Here is a 19,228-nt window from a genome sequence, read left to right as displayed (position 1 = left end):
AAAGATATTAAAAATAAGGAAGAAATTAAGACCCTATTAGATGCTGCCTGGGAACCAGAAATGGTTACAATCATACACTGCTGAGGACACCAAAAAGAGGATAACCCCTGGGCTCACGGAAATAGACTGGCAGATAAGACCACTAAACAAGCAGCCGAGTGATTGGGGGTGACAAGTAAAGCCACTATTAAAGCTCTCATATTGGCAGAGCTGTTTGAGCTAAGGCTGGACTCTCCAAAATACACTGAAGCCCAAAACCAACTAGCCAAAGTGGAAGGGTCCATCAAGACTGAAAAGGGATGGTGGGAATTGCCAGCTGGCAAATTATTGGTACTGAAGGAGCTGGCACTTATTATGGTAAGTCAAACAACAAGCGACCCACCTAGGCCATGATAAACTGGAAGAGCTAATTCGAAAATATTTCTTGGTTCCCCACCTCTCTTCCCTATGCAGGACAGAATCTCAGACTACACTGCCTGCTCACAGGTCAATGTTGCCTCGTGGCACAGACAGAAACCTCTGGGGATTCAGCTAAAAGGCACTCTGCCCTTTGAACACCTGGAAGTGGACTTCACTGAAATGAAACCTCACTGACACTACCATTAACTGCTGGTCATGGTATGTACGTTCTCGGGATGAGCAGAAGCTTTTCCTACCCAGACTGAAAAAGCATCAGAAGTAGCCCGGTGCCTGCTTAGGGAGATAGTTCCCAGATTTGGATTTCCTACCAGCATCGGATCGGACAATGAACTGGGTTTCGTAGATGATTTAGTATAACAATAAGCAAAACTTTAAACATCAAGTGGAAATAACATAAAGCATATAGGCCCCAGAGTTCTGGGATGGTGGAAGGAACCAACTGGCCACTTAAATAGACACTCTCCAAGTGGATCTTAGGGACTGACTGCTCTTGGGTGGACTTGTTTCCAACAGCTCTGCTCAGACTCAGGATGACCCCATGGTCCCATGGCTATTCTCTGTACGAAATTGTGTATGGGAGGCCCCCTCCCATAACAAAACAGGTGTCAACAAAGGCAACGTCAAAGAATGCTCAAACTACCGCACAATTGAACTCATCTCACACACTAGTAAAGTAATGCTTAAAATTCTCCAAGACGGGCTTCAACAATACATGAACCGGGAACATCCAGATGTTCAAGCTTGATTTAGAAAAGGCAGAGGAACCAGAGATCAAATGGCCAACATCTGCTGGATCATCAAAAAAGCAAGAGAGTTCCAGAAAAACATCTATTTCTGCTTCATTGACTATGCCAAAGCCTTTGACTGTGTGGATCACAATAAACTCTGGAAAATTCTTCAAGAGATGGGAATACCAGACCAGACCACCTGACCTGCCTCTTAAGAAACCTGTATGCAGGTCAGGAAGTAACAGTTAGAACTGGACCTGGAACAACACACTGGTTCCAAATATGGAAAGGGGTATGTCAAGGCTATATATTGTCACCCTGGTTGTTTAACTTCTATGCAGGGTACATCATGAGGAACGCTGGACTGGATGAAGCACAAGCTAGAATCAAGATTGCTGACAGAAATATCAATAACATCAGATATGCACATGACACCACCCTTATGGCAAAGTGAAGAAGAACTAAAGAGCCTCTTGATGAACGGGAAAGAGGAAAGTTAAAAAGTTGGCTTAAAGCTCAACATTCAGAAAACTAAGATCATGGCATCCGGTCCCATCACTTCATGGCAAATAGATGGGGAAACAGTGGCTGAATTTATTTTTCTGGGCTCCAAAATCACTGCAGATGGTGATTGCAGCCATGATATTAAAAGCTTACTCCTTGGAAGGAAAGCTATGACCAACCTAGACAGCATATTAAAAAGCAGAGACTACTTTGCCAACAAAGGTCCGTCTAGTCAAGGTTATGGTTTTTCCAGTGGTCATGTATGGATGTGAGGGCTGGACTATAAAGAAAGCTGATTGCTGAAGAATTGATGGTTTTGAACTGTGGCGTTGGAGAAGACTCTTGAGAGTCCCTTGGACTGCAAGGAGATCCACCCAGTCCATCCTAAAGCAGGTCAGTCCTGGGTGTTCATTGGAAAGACTGATGTTGAAGCTGAAACTCTGATACTTTGGCCACCTGATGGGAAGACCTGACTCATCTGAAAAGTCCCTGATGCTGGAAAAGATTGAGGTCAGGAGGAGGAGGGGACAACAGAGGATGAGATGATTGGATGGCATCACCGACTCGATGGACATGGGTTTGGTTGAACTCCGGGAGTTGGTGATGGACAAGGAGGCCTGGCATGCTGCAGTTCGTGGCGTCGCAAAGAGTCGGATATGACTGAGCGGCTGAACTGAACTGAACTGAAGGGGAGATGAGATTTCACAACAGAGGGAACAACTGGGTAAGGTAATAAATCAGGTAACTAACTTTGTACAAGAAAGGGTGTCATTTCCCTTTGGGGAACAGATTCATGAATTTGTGCCCGGGGATCAGGTGTGGGTCAAGGACTGGAAACAACAACTCCTTGGCCCCACTGTGGAAGGGTCCATATACTGTTGTTCTAACCACCCCTACAGCAGTTAAAGTTGAAGGTGTCACTCCCTGGATCCGCCACATGAGGATGAAGAGAACATACCATGCAGACCCAGAAAACACTGAGTGGACTGCGCAGAGGGACCCCACTGTCCCTCAAGAGACTAAGATCATCCTAAGAAGAAGAAGGAAAAGAAGATCCTGGACAAGCCCCTTCAGGATGAAGCCACATAATCAACTCCTGCTGCTTGGCCTCATCAACATGATTTTGAATTTAACCTCCATTTCAACTTAGGACAATGTTTTCATCTCATGGACACATTCCTATGCGGACGTCCACAACACCTCCAACTGCTGGGCATGTGGAGCTATGCCTCTCTCTGTGATGGATGGACTTCCTTGGTGGGTGTCACCGCTCAGTCAAGATTTTAAACCACTCTGCTCTTTTCTGGGATGACAAGAAAAGACTTTTCTTTCTCTTGTCAATCATAATCTCTCCCTGCTCTCTTCGTGTAAGACAGAACGACAGTGAATAGACTTGGGTCATGGCGTTTCATTTGATGTAAATACCAGTTTCACAGAAGTAACAAAAGCCTATACTTAATATTTAAAGAACAAAAGGAAACAAGCTCCCTGACCAGCAAGGAAGGACAGGCCTCTAGGTATGTTGAACAGTTCTACCACGTCTTAGATGAATATTTCTCGATGACTCCAAAAAAGGGTCTATAAATTATACCCACTGCCATATGCTGGGAACAAAAAGAACAAAGGGTAGGGTTTGATGACCTCCATTAGACCCAAAGAACTAAAATATATGGGGTACCTATTCCCCGAAAAATGTAAATGAACATTCGAGGTCACATACCACCCCAACCAGTCCATCCATTGGCCAGGTTCTGATTGGAAATGCAACCCTGTAATCCGCTGGAGGGCGCCCAATGGAACCCAATGGCTTTGTGGTCCTAACCTTTGGCCTTGGTTACCAACTGTCTGGGTAGGCCACTGCACACTGGGATTCACTTTTGCCCATGGCAGCATAAAGCCTAACCTACAACAAGCCCTGGTAAATCTACCTTATTTACATGCTAGGTGGACAAGGTCTGTGTTTCAATGGTATGAGTATATTGCTGCCTTATATACCTTCTATATATATATATACCTTATATACCTTCTATAGGGACAACAGATATTATGATTAAAGTAGAGACCTGGACTAATTTCACAAAACACTCCCTCCTCAGTCAGTCCAGTTCAGTTCAGTCGCTCAGTCGTGTCCGACTCTCCATGACCCCATGAATCACAGCACGCCAGGCCTCCCTGTCCATCACCAACTCCCGGAGTTCACTCAAACCCATGACCACAGAGTCGGTGATGCCATCCAGCCATCTCATTCTCGGTCGTCCCCTTCTCCTCCCGCCCCCAACCTTTCCCAGCATCAGAGTCTTTTCCAGTGAGTCAACTCGTCGCATGAGGTGGCCAAAGTATTGCAGTTTCAGATTTAGCATCAGTCCTTCCAAAGAACACCCAGGATTGATCTCCTTTAGAATGGACTGGTTGGATATCCTTGCAGTCCAAGGGACTCTCAAGAGTCTTCTCCAGCACCACAGTTCAAAAGCATCAATTCTTCAGCGATCAGCTTTCTTCACAGATGGTGCTAAAGCCATGCAAGCCTTAAATGAAGAACAAATCCAAATGAGAAAAGTGGTAATTCAAAATAGAATGGCTCTGGACATGCTCACAGCTGCTCAAGAAGGGACCTGTGCTATAATTAAGGTTGAATGTTGTGTATATATTCCTGATCTATCTGGCAATGTATCAGCAGCTTTAGATGACATGAAAAACCAGGTAAAAGCAATGTCAAATGAAAACATTCCTTTCTGGACTTTGGTCCTATCTTAGGTGAAGGATAATTGATAGATAACTACATTTACCATTGTTACCAGTTGCCTTGATAGTTCTGCTTTGTGGACCCTCCATTTTAGAATGTATTATGAACTTTGTAACCCAAAGGTTGGTGTCGTTCTCCCAAATTTGCGGTCAGAGAGCCAGGGTGCCATATATCCCTCATCACTCATAGTATGAGTTAAAGCATCAAGGTGGGAAATGAAGGAAGAAGCAGACAGAACAGGCTCCATCTTGAAAGCAGGACTCCATCTTGGGCCAGACTGTGGACTTTGAGCTATATGCCCAGTATCTATGGAAACGACATACCAACTGGAATACCAGACCCCCACCCACCGCCTGCCCCAATGGAAAAGCCCCAGGATTTGTACCTAGACTCTCCATCGCTTAAAGGAATACCCTAATTATCTGTGTAACTGAATAGAATCATAAATTGTATTATGCTTATTGGGGTATGACCACAGGCCTATTGATAATTATCCACTGATAACTACCTAGGTTTAAGGCATATGCATCAGAGTTTTATCATGGGTTTTCTTTGATTGTATCTTTGTTTTCCTTTGTTCAGAATAATTTCAGAGAATCTGGGGAGGTGGGTTTGAGCACATACACTTAGGGTATATAAGGTTTTCACAAAAACTGGTCAGGGTCCTTGGCTAAGAGTAGACTCTGCCTTGGGCCCGCCGGTGTAATAGATTGCACTCCACTGTCTGCATTGTCCTTCTGAGTGAGTTTGTTTCTTGGAATGCATGGCTACAACAATATCACTTCATGTAATAAGGTTGTGTGTGTTCTTGAAAAGATGGTATTGTTTTTGAGAAGTATGAAATTTCTACAAACTAATCACAGAACAGAATGCAACAGACAAGCTCTTATTTAAGTCAAGCTTATAGAACAGAATATTTCAATCAACAGCACATTTAAAAGAAAGTCACTTTGTATAGAAGTAGTTCTAAAATGTGTTATGATGATAAACACAATTTAACTTTTACCTAAAGAAATAAGGTGAGCAACTAATGAGAGTCATTACACTGTACTAAGGGTTGCCCTCAGACATTACTAATGCATACAGGGCTTCTAGCACTATGCCACCATATCCCACATGATTAAGTATTTTGCATTCTTACATTTATGCTTCATTATTTTTCTGTTCTTTTTATGTCATGCTGTCACTTGTCAATACTATCACTATGACTATTTGTAATAGGATCAGTTGTTTAAATTCACCTATTATGTAGCAGGTACTTCTTTAAGTGTCTTCCCTACATTGCTTCATTTAGTCCTTAAAAGAACCCCATTGGAGAATGGTATTATTCCCATTTTACAGATAAGGATATTTGAGGCACAGAGAAGTAAAGTAGTTTGCAACAAGGCCAAATAGGTAGAATCTGAACTCAGACAGTCTACCATATTTGCTTAGTATGTCAAGAGAGAGGGCCACATCCACCTTATTATGGTATGAATCTGAAAAATCCTCAGCTTCCCAAGTGGCACAGTGGTTAAAAATCCCCCTGCAATGCAGGAGACACAAGAGACGTGGGTTTGATCCCTAAATCAGGAAGATCCCCTGGAGTAGGAAATGGCAACCCATTCTGGTATTCTTACCTGGATAATCCCATGGACAGAGGAGCCTGGTGGGCTGCAGTCCATAGGGTTGCAAAGAGTCAGACATGACTGAGCAGAGCACACACTTGAAAACTAGAGATATATGTAGTGTAAGAGAACATACACTCCAAGACAGCATTAGAGAGAAGCAAGCATGTGAGTTCAGGGGAATCAACTCTTGGACACCCAGCTCTGTCATCAGGCTTTTTTCTTTCTCTGTAGTTCACAAGTATGCCTGTATAGGTCAAGTCTGTTGGAGAACTGAGTGTGACAAGTTTGCTGAGCTTTGGAAATTAATTATAATTACAATGAAAACATTTTATAATATAAGCTTATTTATGTTTATCTGAGGTTGGATAGTTTTCCATTAGAAATTTACTTTTTTAGGAAAAGCAGAGTTTAATTTTGGTTACATGAACGTTAAGAATATAAAGACAGTTATTTGGCACAGTAAGCATGCCAGAAAGACATCAAGTATCAGGTGGCAGAAGTTCATAAACACATGAACAAAGAATCCATTCATCCTCCGGCTTACTGAAAAGCAAATGAGAACATTGTGTAGGTTGCTAAGACAACTGAGATGGGATGATTAAATGTGGGATAATGAGCAGAATCTCTGTACCTTTACAACTCAAACTTTTAGAATCTCTACTAAGCTCTAATCTATATTTACGGCTGCAACTTTAAGAACATTTCTTAAACAAAAAAAAAGAAAGAAAGAAACCAAACAGGCTTCAGGCTTTTGAAGACGCTTGAAGTCTTCTGATCAGAAGAGAGCCCTGGTATTAGAGAATGTGTGTGGTGTGGCAAAGTGAGGCGTTCCTGGCTGGGGATCAGCCCCACCTTGTAGCAATGATGGATGAGGTGCTTGCCAGAGACTATTGCCGATGAGTCAAGAAAAAATATTTGCAAATGATTTATTTAAATTCCAAGTAAATATTTTCAAAAATATGGGAAAGACTAGAAATAGTTGCTTTTTTTAGAATGTTGCTATTTCAGATTTGAAACCCTGGGCTCTCTGTTTTGGCTACACTGTTCTAGTTGTTGCTTGAACATGCCAGGCAGGCGTCCATGGAAGGGCCTGTGCATTGCTCAACCCGAAGGGAGTGCACTTTCCCCCGCTTTCTTCTTGACTTAACTTCAAATCTTTACTTAAGTAACATCCAATTGAAAATCAGTCTACTCCCCCAATACTCCTCATCTCCCCTTTTATCACTAGAACTAATCACTTTTTAAGAAACTCCAATACTTTGGTCACCTCATGCAACGAGTTGACTCCCTGGAAAAGACTCTGATGCTGGGAGGGATTGGGGGCAGGAGGAGAAGAGGACGACAGAGAATGAGATGGCTAAATGGCATCACCGACTCGATGGACATGAGTTTGAGTGAACTCTGGGAGTTGGTGATGGACAGGGAGGCCTGGCGTGCTGTGATTCATGCGGTCGCAAAGAGTCAGACACAACTGAGCGACTGAACTGAACCGAACTGAAGATATTCCACTGTTACGTATCCTTGATTTTGTCACTGAAGTATCTCAAACTCTCAAACCAGCGCCTGACACACAGTTGATACCCAATAAACGATAACCTGAAGGGCAAGAATAAATGTTCCTATAATTGAATTGCTGAAAAGACAACTAAGGTCCTCTAGTTTGTTCTAATTTGAAGTTGACCCAATATAAAACGGGACCCTCAATGTTTCTACTCACGTTGAATAACAATTTTAATTAATACTGTGATGCAAAGTAATGTCTTAACCTTAGCTCCTTTAATCTTCTGGATAAAAGTCACTAAACAAATGCTACTTTATGTGACGTGTTACTCTGACCAAATTAATTCAAAGCAGCTCACAGTCTCCAGGAAGACTGCTTTAGATTATTAACCATAAAGACTTCAGAGGAACTCAGTTTACTGTAGAAGTGACTGGCCAGGAATATAGCCATTCTCTGGAAGTCATCACTAATACATGCAGGGAAGTCAGGAGTTTTCTTGTTTTGGGAGAATAATGCAGTTTGTCAGAAAGAAGAAACCAGATTCCATCCACTGCCACCATGTCTATTTCAAGTCAAATCTATTATTTTATATTCTTAACACACACAAAAATACATGATGTAGGAAGTTTAGAAAATGTGCTTAAACCATGAAAAAAATTGTGCATAATGTCTTCTCAAAAATAACCACACTTTTCTAAGTGTTTCTCAGGTCTTTTAAGTAAGTTTCAGTGTTGGTTCCCTTGCCTCCATGCACCTGTGCCATGACTGATCTGTCATCACAAATACAATTTTAATAACATTATTACTTGATCAGAACTCCACTAGTGACCTCCTAATGCTTGGAAGGCAGGTGGCCAAAATTTCAAGTTTGGACTCCAACTGATTAATGGCTGAGTATATTTCTTTAGGTATGCTTGAGAGTTGGCATCAAAAGAAAGGAAGTCCAAACCTAGACAGTCATTTTGGCAAAATTGCCTTCTGAAAAATAAATAGTTTAATTTGTAGGATGAAGTGCATTCATCTATTATCTAACAACTGAATTAACCACAGGAAATGCAGAAAGCAATTTATATTTGGATTGGTACTTGAGAGCAGAAAAGGAGATTGGGGTTAACTGGTCAACCTGAGGATAGGGGCAAGAAGGTTAAAAATTGGGAGCAGGGTTTATAAAAAGAGGTGAATGGAACTCGTCTTCCTTTGAAGTCTGGTTGCCATTCTACATAATGCTCTCTTAAGAGATCTCTGCTTTGCAGATCATAGTTTGTAGATATCTGACATAAAATTGAGCTCCAAATCTCCATACTAGTGAAATAGATAACCAGTGAATTATATGTAATCAGAGAAATGATACGTGCTGGATTAAAATGAAGGACTCGGGGCAAGGGTGCTGGATGAAGTAGGTGGGCAGGGAAGAGGTAGAAGGTTAAGGGCACTTGATCTGTTATCTGCTCAGCATCTTTTCCTTGGAAGTTGTTCTCACCACTGAGTCATATGCTCCCAGAGGTGGCTCTGGAAAGCCACTCAGGTATCACTCTCTTTCCTGGAAATTTGGAAGAGAAATAAAAAGAGAGAGAGTCTATTATATGGGTACCTAAGTGAGTGAGTGAGTGAAGTCGCTCAGTCGTGTCCGACTCTTTGCGACCCTATGGCCTGTAGCGACCCCATGGCCTGTAGCCTACGAGGCTGCTCCGTCCATGGCATTTTCCAGGCAAGAACACTGGAGTGGGTTGCCATTTCCTTCTCCAGGAGATCTTCCCGACCCAGGGATTGAACCCGGGTCTCCCGCGTTACAGGTGGACGCTTTACTGTCTGAGCCACCAGGGAAGTCATGGGTACCTAAAGATGTAAAAATTTAAAAATCAGAAAGAAGCAGTGTCACATGAATATTTTCCTCCTATTATAAGTCCAGGAGCAAAAATAAGACTGGGCATAAACAAACAGAGAGAAAGACATTGAAGCGCCAAGCAGTGCAGACACAGTGCATAAGCGATAAACAGAAAGTCAGTCCCCGGTTCCCAGACCTTATGAGATCCAGCGAGCCCTATCTTCTCAATTTATCTAAGATATTACCCTCCTGTTTAAAATCAGAGCAAAATAACAAAAACCTCCCCTTTTCTACTTAAACTGGTTCACACTAATAGCTACAACTAATAAAGGTCCTAAGAATGGCAAACCACTTCAGTATACTTGCCTTGAGAACCCCATGAACAGTAACAAAGGGCAAAATGATAGGATACTGAATGAGGAATTCCCCAGGTCGGTAGGTGCCCAGTATGCTACTGGAGATCAGTGGAGAAATAACTATAGAAGGAATAAAGGGATGGAGCAAAAGCAAAACCAGTACCCAGTTGTGGATGTGACCAGTGATAGAAGCAAGGTCCGGTGCTGTAAAGAGCAATATTGCATAGGAACCTGGAATGTTAGGTCCATGAATCAAGGCAAATTGGAAGTGGTCAAACAGGAGATGGCAAGAGTGAACGTCGACATTCTAGGAATCAGTGATTTAAAATGGACTGGAATAGGTGAATTTAATTCGGATGACCATTATATCTACTACTGTGGGCAGGAATCCCTTAGAAGAAATGGAGTAGCCATCATGGTCAACAAAAGAGTCCAAAATGCAGTACTTGGATGCAATCTTAAAAACGACAGAATGATTTCTGTTCGTTTCCAAGGCAAACCATTCAATATTACAGTAATCCAGGCCTATGCCCCAACCAGTAATGCTGAAGAAGCCAAAGTTAGCGGTTCTATGAAGACCTACAAGACCTACAAGATGTCCTTTTCATTATAGGGGACTGGAATGCAAAAGTAGGCAGTCAAGAAACACCTGGAGTAACAGGCAAATTTGGCCTTGGAGCATGGAATGAAGCAGGGCAAAGGCTAATAGAGTTTTGTCAAGAGAACGCACTGGTCATAGCAAACACCCTCTTCCAACAACACAAGAGAAGACTCTACACATGGACATCACCAGATGGTCAACAACGAAATCAGATTGATTATATTCTTTGCAACCAAAGATGGAGAAGCTGTATACAGTTAGCGAAAACAAGACCAGGAGCTGACTGTGGCTCAGATCATGAACTCCTTATTGCCAAATTCAGACTTAAATTGAAGAAAGTAGGGAAAACCACTAGACCATTCAGATATGACCTCAATCAAATCCCTTATGATTATACAGTGGAAGTGAGAAATAGATTTAAGGGACTAGATCTGATTGATAGAGTGCCTGATGAACTCTGGACAGAGGTTCGTGACATTGTACAGGAGACAGGGACCAAGACCATCCCCATGGAAAAGAAATGCAAAAGAGTGAAATGGCTGTCTGAGGAGGCCTTACAAATAGCTGTGAAAAGAAGAGAGGCGAAAAGCAAAGGAGAAAAGGAAAGATATAAGCATCTGAATGCAGAGTTCCAAAGAATAGCAAGGAGAGATAAGAAAGACTTCCTCAGTGATCAATGCAAAGAAATAGAGGAAAACAACAGAATAGGAAAAACAAGAGACCTCTTCAAGAAAATTAGAGATTCCAAGGGAACATTTCATGCAAAGATGGGCTCGATAAAGGACAGAAATGGTATGGACCTAACAGAAGCAGAAGATATTAAGAAGAGGTGGCAGGAATACACAGAAGAACTGTACAAAAAAGATCTTCATGACCAAGATAGTCACGACAACATGATCACTGACCTAGAGCCAGACATCTTGGAATGTGAAGTCAAGTGGGCCTTAGAAAGCATCACTACGAACAAAGCTAGTGGAGGTGATGGAATTCCAGTTGAGCTATTTCAAGTCTTGAAAGATGATGCTGTGAAAGTGCTGCACTCAATATGCCAGCAGATTTGGAAAACTCAGCAGTGGCCACAGGACTGGAAGAGGTCAGTCTTCATTCCAATCCCAAAGAAAGGCAATGCCAAAGAATGCTCAAACTACCGCACAATTGCACTCATCTCACACGCTAGTAAAGTCATGCTCAAAATTCTCCAAGCCAGGCTTCAGCAGTATGTAAACCGTGAACTCCCAGATGTTCAAGCAGGTTTTAGAAAAGGCAGAGGCACCAGAGATCAAATTGCCAACATCCGCTGGATCATGGAGAAAGCAAGAGAGTTCCAGAAAACCATCTATTTCTGCTTCATTGACTATGCCAAAGCCTTTGACTGTGTGGATCACAATAAACTGTGGAACATTCTGAAAGAGATGGGAATCCCAGACCACCTGACCTGCCTCTTGAGAAACGTGTATCCAGGTCAGGAAGCAACAGTTAGAACTGGACATGGAACAACAGACTGGTTCCAAATAGGAAAAGGTGTACGTCAAGGTTGTATATTGTCACCTTGCTTATTTAACTTATATGCAGAGTACATCATGAGGAACGCTGGGCTGGAAGAAGCACAAGCTGGAATCAAGATTGCTGGGAGAAATATCAATAACCTCAGATATGCAGATGACACTATCCTTATGGCAGAAAGTGAAGAGGAACTCGAAAGCCTCTTGATGAAAGAGGAGAGTGAAAAGGTTGGCTTGAAGCTCAACATTCAGAAAACAAAGATCATGGCATCTGGTCCCATCACTTCATGGGAAATAAATGGAAAAACAGTGGAAACAGTGTCAGACTTTATCTTTTGGGCTCCAAAATCACTGCAGATGCTGATTGCAGCCAGAAAATTAAAAGACGCTTGCTCCTTGGAAGGAAAGTTATGACCAACCTTGATAGTATATTAAAAAGCAGAGACATTACTTTGCCAACCAAGGTCCGTCTAGTCAAGGCAATGGTTTTTCCCATGGTCATGTATGGATGTGAGAGTTGGACTGTGAAGAAAGCTGATCACCGAAGAATTGATGCTTTTGAACTGTGGTGTTGGAGAAGACTCTTGAGAGTCCCTTATACTGCAAGGAGATCCAACCAGTCCATTCTAAGGGAGATCAATCCTGGATGTTCATTGGAGGGACTGATGCTAAAGCTGAAACTGCAATACTTTGGCCACCTCATGTGACGAGTTGACTCACTGGAAAAGACTCTGATGCTGGGAAAGGTTGGGGGCGGGAGGAGAATGGGACGACGGAGAATGAGATGGCTGGATGGCATCACCGACTCTGTGGACATGAGTTTGAGTGTACTCCGGGAGTTGGTGATGGACAAGGAGGCCTGGCGTGCTGTGATTCATGGGGTCGCGGAGAGTCGGACACGACTGAGCGACTGAACTGAACTGAACTGAACTAAAATAATCAAGAATCCAAGCCAACCAAATCTATGCAAATTTACCTATTTTGCAATCTCATCCACTATTTCTCCACACAAATCAAATTAAGACTAGTCACCAACCGTCCATAAAAGATACCTTTCATTTCAGTTTCTAGTTCTTTCTGTCACTCTTACTCTTCCTGTGGTTTCTCTTTCCCCTATTTCTTCGAATCTTATCTGTCCTCTGATACCCAGCTATTGCCCTAAATCTTCCATTCAACTCTTCCTAACCGCTTTAGCCCACAGTGTTCAGCACTCAGGCTATACTCTGGTGTACCATTCTCAACCATTCCTCAGTGAAATGAGCTCACATTTAGGATGAGCAGGGAAGTACTGTCCTACACACATGCTCCCAGGTAACTGGCCAGTACATAAATAGCATATTTTACTCTAATGTCTATGCAGGAAATGGTGACAGGAGAAGGGACTGAAAATCAAGGTACCTAAGCAACTGGCATCGGAGAAGGCAATGGCAACCCACTCCAGTACTCTTGTCTGGAAAATCCCATGGGCGGAGGAGCCTGGTAGGCTGCAGTCCATGGGGTCGCTAGGAGTCGGACACGACTGAGTGACTTCACTTTTACTTTCATGCATTGGAGAAGGAAATGGCAACCCACTCCAGTGTTCTTGCCTGGAGAATACCAGGGACGGAGGAGCCTGATGGGCTGCTGTCTCTGGGGTCACACAGAATCGGACACGACTGAAGTGACTTAGCAGCAGCAGCAGCAAGCAACTGGCATATTTTTTTTTTTCTGGAATTTCATGTACTCGTCTGTCAATCTGGAACTAAAGAATGAAAATTAAGTGGAATCAATGAATATCTAACACACCAGAATAAGGGCACAAGGAAAGTGAGTAACAGGTAGCCCAGGTAATCCTTGACAGCGAACAGGCATGAATAGTATACGTCCTTATTTTTAATGTCTTGTCCACAATTTCAGTTTGAAGGTTATTGGTTCGTGCTTCTATGTATACTCTGAATATCTACTAAATACTGTCTGTCAGATTAATGACTAATAATGCCATATGGAAAGTGTATTATTTAAGAAAGGCTTGTCCAAAAATCCCACAGATTAGAAAGGCAAGGTTGATATCCAATGAAGCCACAGAGGATTTGTTGTGTTAGTTCAGAGGTTAGGTGACAGAAGCTTGAACTTTCTTAGTGGCAGTGATCAGGGGCAGGGGCAGGGAACAGTGAAAATCAGAGGAAAATTATACACAGTTTGATGACCAACAGGATTTGGGAAAGGAAAGAAAGAAGGCTTATTCTGAAGTGTTGAAGCGGGACAACTGAGAGCATTATCACTGGACAGAAAAGATGCTGGGGGAGGAAAAGTAAACATTACGATTCTGTTCTAAGGGAGTTTGAGATGGCTGGGAGAAATCCCTAGTAAAATTACATTAGGAGTTTGTATCTCTCCCAGGAGAGACTGCATGCTGATTGTGTATATTTGGAAGTCATCCAGGGGGTGAAAGTGGTAAAGAAATTTGTCTGCCAGTGCAGGAGACACAAGAGATGAGGGTTCAATTCCTGGGTCGGGAAGATCCCCTAGAGTCAGGAATAGCCCCTCCAATATTCTTGCCTGGGAAATCCCATGGACAGAGGAGCCTGGTGGGTTACAGTCCATGAGGATGCAGAGTCAGACAAGACTAAGCACTGAGCACATTAACTTAACAGGTATGTATTGAAGATCTGCTATACGTCAGGCCCTGCACTGTACCCTAATGTTACAGTGGGGAGCAAAAGAAAGCAGAGATGATCCCTCATTTTGTGGAGTTTATAGTGTAGTGCATGAAGCAGGCATTAATCAAATGAGGCTACTCTGAAGGAGAAGCAGACGAGGCCATGAGGCCCTATGACAGTAGGACCAGAGGTAGCTGGCGGGCCAGCAAAAGCTTCCCTAAGAAAGAAGCAGTGCACAGAGAGAAACACCAGAAGGATGAGTTGAAATTCAGTAGGTGAGCAAAGCTAGGGGAGGGGGGTTCTAGTGAAAGAAAGGAAGAAATGATCCAGCCTCTGAAAGGAGAAGTTTGGCATCTGTAAATGTAGATCTTCTGACAGAGGAAGACTGATTGACACTGAGACTAGAGTAATAAGAAGCGGCCAGAGCATTCTAGACATTGTGGGCTACGTCAAGAGTTGTCAACAGAGATTGTATGTGAAAAAATTGAAATGAAGGAAAGCAAAAAATGGTCCAGAAGAGAATCTCAAGATCTGAAGATGGTCAATAATGTAACTAAGTCCAAGAAATGGTTAAATAATTCCATGAACTATACAGCTAGTTGTGTTACTGCAAGAATCTAAGTTTACTGGAACTACATTATGAAAATTTGAGGAAATGCAACCTGGTATTAATAATTTTTGATGCTTCTTGGAGACAGAATATTAGGCTAGATGCCCCTCTGATTTGACACAGTGAAATACAATGTGTGTTTTCAGCAAGGAGCCCTCAGCTTTCACTGCTATGAAAACAATATAACATTTGATTTTTTGACAGGCAATTATATACAGACAAACGTTTCAGACTTCTGGAATTATTGCAATAATTATTTTACTAGAAAATAATCATGTATAACTTAATACCTTTAAATGTAACATTGTCAAATCATAACTATTTACATAAGATGAATTAGTTGCAGTTTTTAAGCTTTTAAAACATAGACATCGAATAGCTAAACTTCCTGAGGTTCACTTAAATATTATGATATTAAACTGAGACTAATTCCAAAGCTTTGTTGAAAGCTGGAGAGTTGTTCTGCCTTTCTCTTGATAATTGTAGTTCGTATTGACTAGGGAACCCTCCCCATTACACACAGTCTTATGTCATTTACCATGTGCAAAAACTATCATCTTAGCTATCTGTACCATAAGTACTTCCTATATATATACTTTAATATTCTCCTTTAGATCTCTTTACTATAATCTACTGGCAATACTGTAGTCACAATGAGAGCAAAAATAGGAAAAGAACTGGTATAATTCCTAGAAGTTACTTCAGAGCTCAATTTCACCGAAATTTTTATTTCCATGTATTCCTTAATTAACAAAACAAGTCCATAACAAAACTGCCTGATTTGAGTTTTATTTCCTTTCTTAGCTCTTGATCTCTTCTTGGTGAAAATGCTCTACTAGTTAGAGCCCAAAAAGGAAAAAGTGAAGACAAACAGAAGTTCAACAGAGATATCATTTGGGTATTATGGGAACTATTTTAACATATAGGCACTCTAAGATATTTGCCAAGAATGAAATAAATTACTTCACCTCATATGACAAATGAAAGGTAGAAGAGCTAAAAAATAGATGCTCATAGAATCTTCTAACTTCACTCATCTAGGTGATATCTATTACATTAAAATTAAGCAAAAACCATGTATGTTTAGGGATGGCTCATGTAAGACACAAATCTGTAAAAAGTCACCATGAACATAGAAAAAAATCAACATAAAAATGACAAATCAGATTTTGTTTTAAGATGGTCTGTCTAGTAGGACTTAATTTTAGGGTAAGATAAAGCATGAGAAATAAAACTTTTAGTTTTCTCATGTACCCATTTTCAGGTTAACATGAGTTTTAGGAACAAAGGCGAACGACACTACATTCTCAACATTGTTATGACACAGAGGAAAGTGAAAAAAAAAAGTACATTTAAGGAATGTCAGTTTTTCTATGAAGCACATTCTATCGCTTTCCATGTATCATCAAGTTCAATACAGTATTATGAAACTGAGCAAATACTGACATATGATTTCCAGTATATATACATAATGTTATTTTTAAGAAGACATGTTACCTTCCTGATACTGCATGAGTTTGTAAACTCTCTTTTTACTAATCTACTAGTCACTTCGGCAGCTCAAGAGTCTCTTTCCAAAAGAGGAATTAAGGCCAAGCAAGACAAAGAATTTGCTGATACACATATGTCACTCCAAGAATTTCCCTGACAAAGTCTCCACGCCCAATTTAATTACTTCCCTACTGTAAAAACACTTTCCATCTGCATTTATTCTAATCTTTTCAAATCCAAAACCAACACACTATAAAACTAGCTAAATAAATGAATGATATTAGCTTTAGGTTCCAAGACAGGGAGCATTTTATAAGGCAGTGGGTCTCCAGCTCCCATGCATTTTGTGCTGATACAGTATTTCATTTTGAGCTCAGTTCTTTATTTTAGATTTGTTTAGAATATAATTACTTAGCCCCAGGCCTTAAATCTCTCTCTCTTTCTCTCTCTCACACACACAGGGAAGGGAAGGAGTTGGGGGGAGAGAGAATATGAATGTCTGTGGTTCTTAATAAGCAAAAAGAATGTACCCGTACATGTATACACTAAAGTAATGCTGTCCAGTGTCTATAATAAAAGCATTTTCATGTAGTTTTTTTTTGTTGTTGTTCATAAAAGCTGAATCTCAGTACATGCATATACTGAATACTATTCTTGGCCTCCCTTGACTTGTTGACTGTTCTGAAGTTATTGTATCCTTTCTGCGCAGGATGTTCTTTCAGTTCAGTTCAGTCGCTCAGTCGTGTCTGACTCTTTGCGACCCCGATGTTCTTTAGCTCTTCTTTATTCTCTATTTGGTATTCCATCACTGCACTAAATAATGCCATTATGGCACGCCCAGATCTAACATCTGTGAGTAAACAGAGAATCCAAGAATAGCCATCTCTTCTTGTTCCTTGACACTGTGAAGGTGTGGAGGTTGTCTTTTGCACCAGAAGTTAGAAGAAAGGACCAGACATTATTAAAATGTTTCGGCAACACTGAACCAATAAACAATTCCAGGTTTTCTTGAAGGCCTTTCCATCTTGGGTTTTTATAAATAAGATCTGTTTTATTTGTTTTTTTTATATATCACTAAGCTTTAGTGCCCTTAGAAATTGATTTGCCTTAGGTGGTGCAGTGGTGAGGAATCCACCTGCCAATGCAGGAGACACAGGTTTGATCCCTGGGTCAGGAAGACCCCCTAGAGGAGGAAATGGCAACCCACTCCAATATTCTTGCCTGGAAAATCCCTATGGATAGAGGAGTCTGGTGGGCTACAGCCCATGGGAGTCACAAAGAGTCAGACACAACTGAACATGCATACATGGAAAGGATTCATATATTGCAGATTAGAAAACTTTTATAAGCAGCTAATCCATGGCAACTAAATAGTAGTTTATAAGAAGTCAAGATAATTTTTCAATTAATATATATTGTATAATAATATATAATAAAATGTATTTAAAATACTCTATTAAACATAACTTATTTACTGTAAACGTAAAATTGTATTTTTAAGGCTATATGGATTGGGATTTCTTAGAAATAGAACTGCCATATGATCCAGCAATCGCACTCCTGGGCATACACACCGAGGAAACCAGAATTGAAAGAGACACATGTACTCCAATGTTCATTGCAGCACTGTTTATAATAGCCAGGACATGGAAGCAACCTAGATGTCCACCTGCAGACGAATGGATAAGAAAGCTTTGGTACATATACACAATGGAGTATTTTTCAGACATCAAAAAGAATGCATTTGAATCAGTTTTAATGAGGTGGATGAAATTGGAGCCAATTATACAGAGTGAAGTAAGCCAGAAAGAAAAACATCAATACAGTATACTAACGCATATATATGGAATTTAGAAAGATGGAAACCTGAACTCTGTATACGAGACTGCAAAAGAGACATAGGCATATAGAACAGTCTTTAGGACTCTGTGGGAGAGGGTGAAGGTGGGATGATTGGGGAGAACGGCACTGTAGCATGTATATTATCATAAGTGACCAGTCCAGGTTCGACGCATGATACAGGATGCTTGGGGCTGGTGCACGGGGATGACATGGAGGGAGGATATGGGGAAGACGGAGGTGGGAGGGGGGTTCAAGAAAGAAAACACATGTACATCCGGGGCGGATGCATGTCAATGTATGGCAAAACCAACCAATATATTAATGTAAGGTAATTTGCCTCCAATAAAATTAATTTAAAAAATTTAAAAAATAAAAATAAAAATTATATGCATAAAAAAAAAAGAGAATGATCTACTTCCAGGTTTAAATACATTGAAATCTGAATTCTCTCTTCTCGAACTTATTGATATAAACTGTAAACACTGAATCAGTTTAGTGAATTTCTGCTTGTTTAAAATTTATTAAAGTACAGCACTATTTGTTCAAAACCCTTGAGTGGCCTCAAAAATTAAAAAATTGATATACAGTATTAATACAAATAATAATTATGTTGTTTTGTTTTTCTTAGTACCCATCAAGACCAGCAGCTTGCAAGGACTAATTAGTTAAATAACAAGTCATAGGTGGGTTTCTCATAGACGTCAGCAAAATGGTCAGGAAGGAAACATCCACAAGCAATAGAGCTTGAGTTTCTTCTCTCCATATGTTCTGGAATTACTCTACTTTGTAAAAAAAAATTTAATAGTTCACCCATTTCCTAATGTTCCAATAAACTAAAACTATTTGGTTCTATACT

At 40.9% G+C, this 19,228-nt stretch overlaps 1 protein-coding gene and 1 pseudogene across 12 annotated transcripts in view; one reads left to right on the top strand and one right to left on the bottom strand.

The window, feature by feature from the left end:
- EYA4 (EYA transcriptional coactivator and phosphatase 4) overlaps positions 1 to 19,228 on the bottom strand; it is a 383,860-nt gene that overhangs the window by 148,188 nt on the left and 216,444 nt on the right. The window lies entirely within an intron of this gene.
- LOC148776342 (endogenous retrovirus group PABLB member 1 Env polyprotein-like) lies at positions 2,728 to 19,041 on the top strand (annotated as a pseudogene).

This window comes from Moschus berezovskii, chromosome 10 (assembly GCF_049115385.1).
Source record: "Moschus berezovskii isolate FMDL1 chromosome 10, NW_MosBer_1.0, whole genome shotgun sequence".
Classification (NCBI taxonomy): domain Eukaryota; kingdom Metazoa; phylum Chordata; class Mammalia; order Artiodactyla; family Moschidae; genus Moschus; species Moschus berezovskii.
The sequence above is the reverse complement of the archived record's forward strand: the minus strand, read 5'-3'. Positions and strand labels throughout refer to the sequence as shown.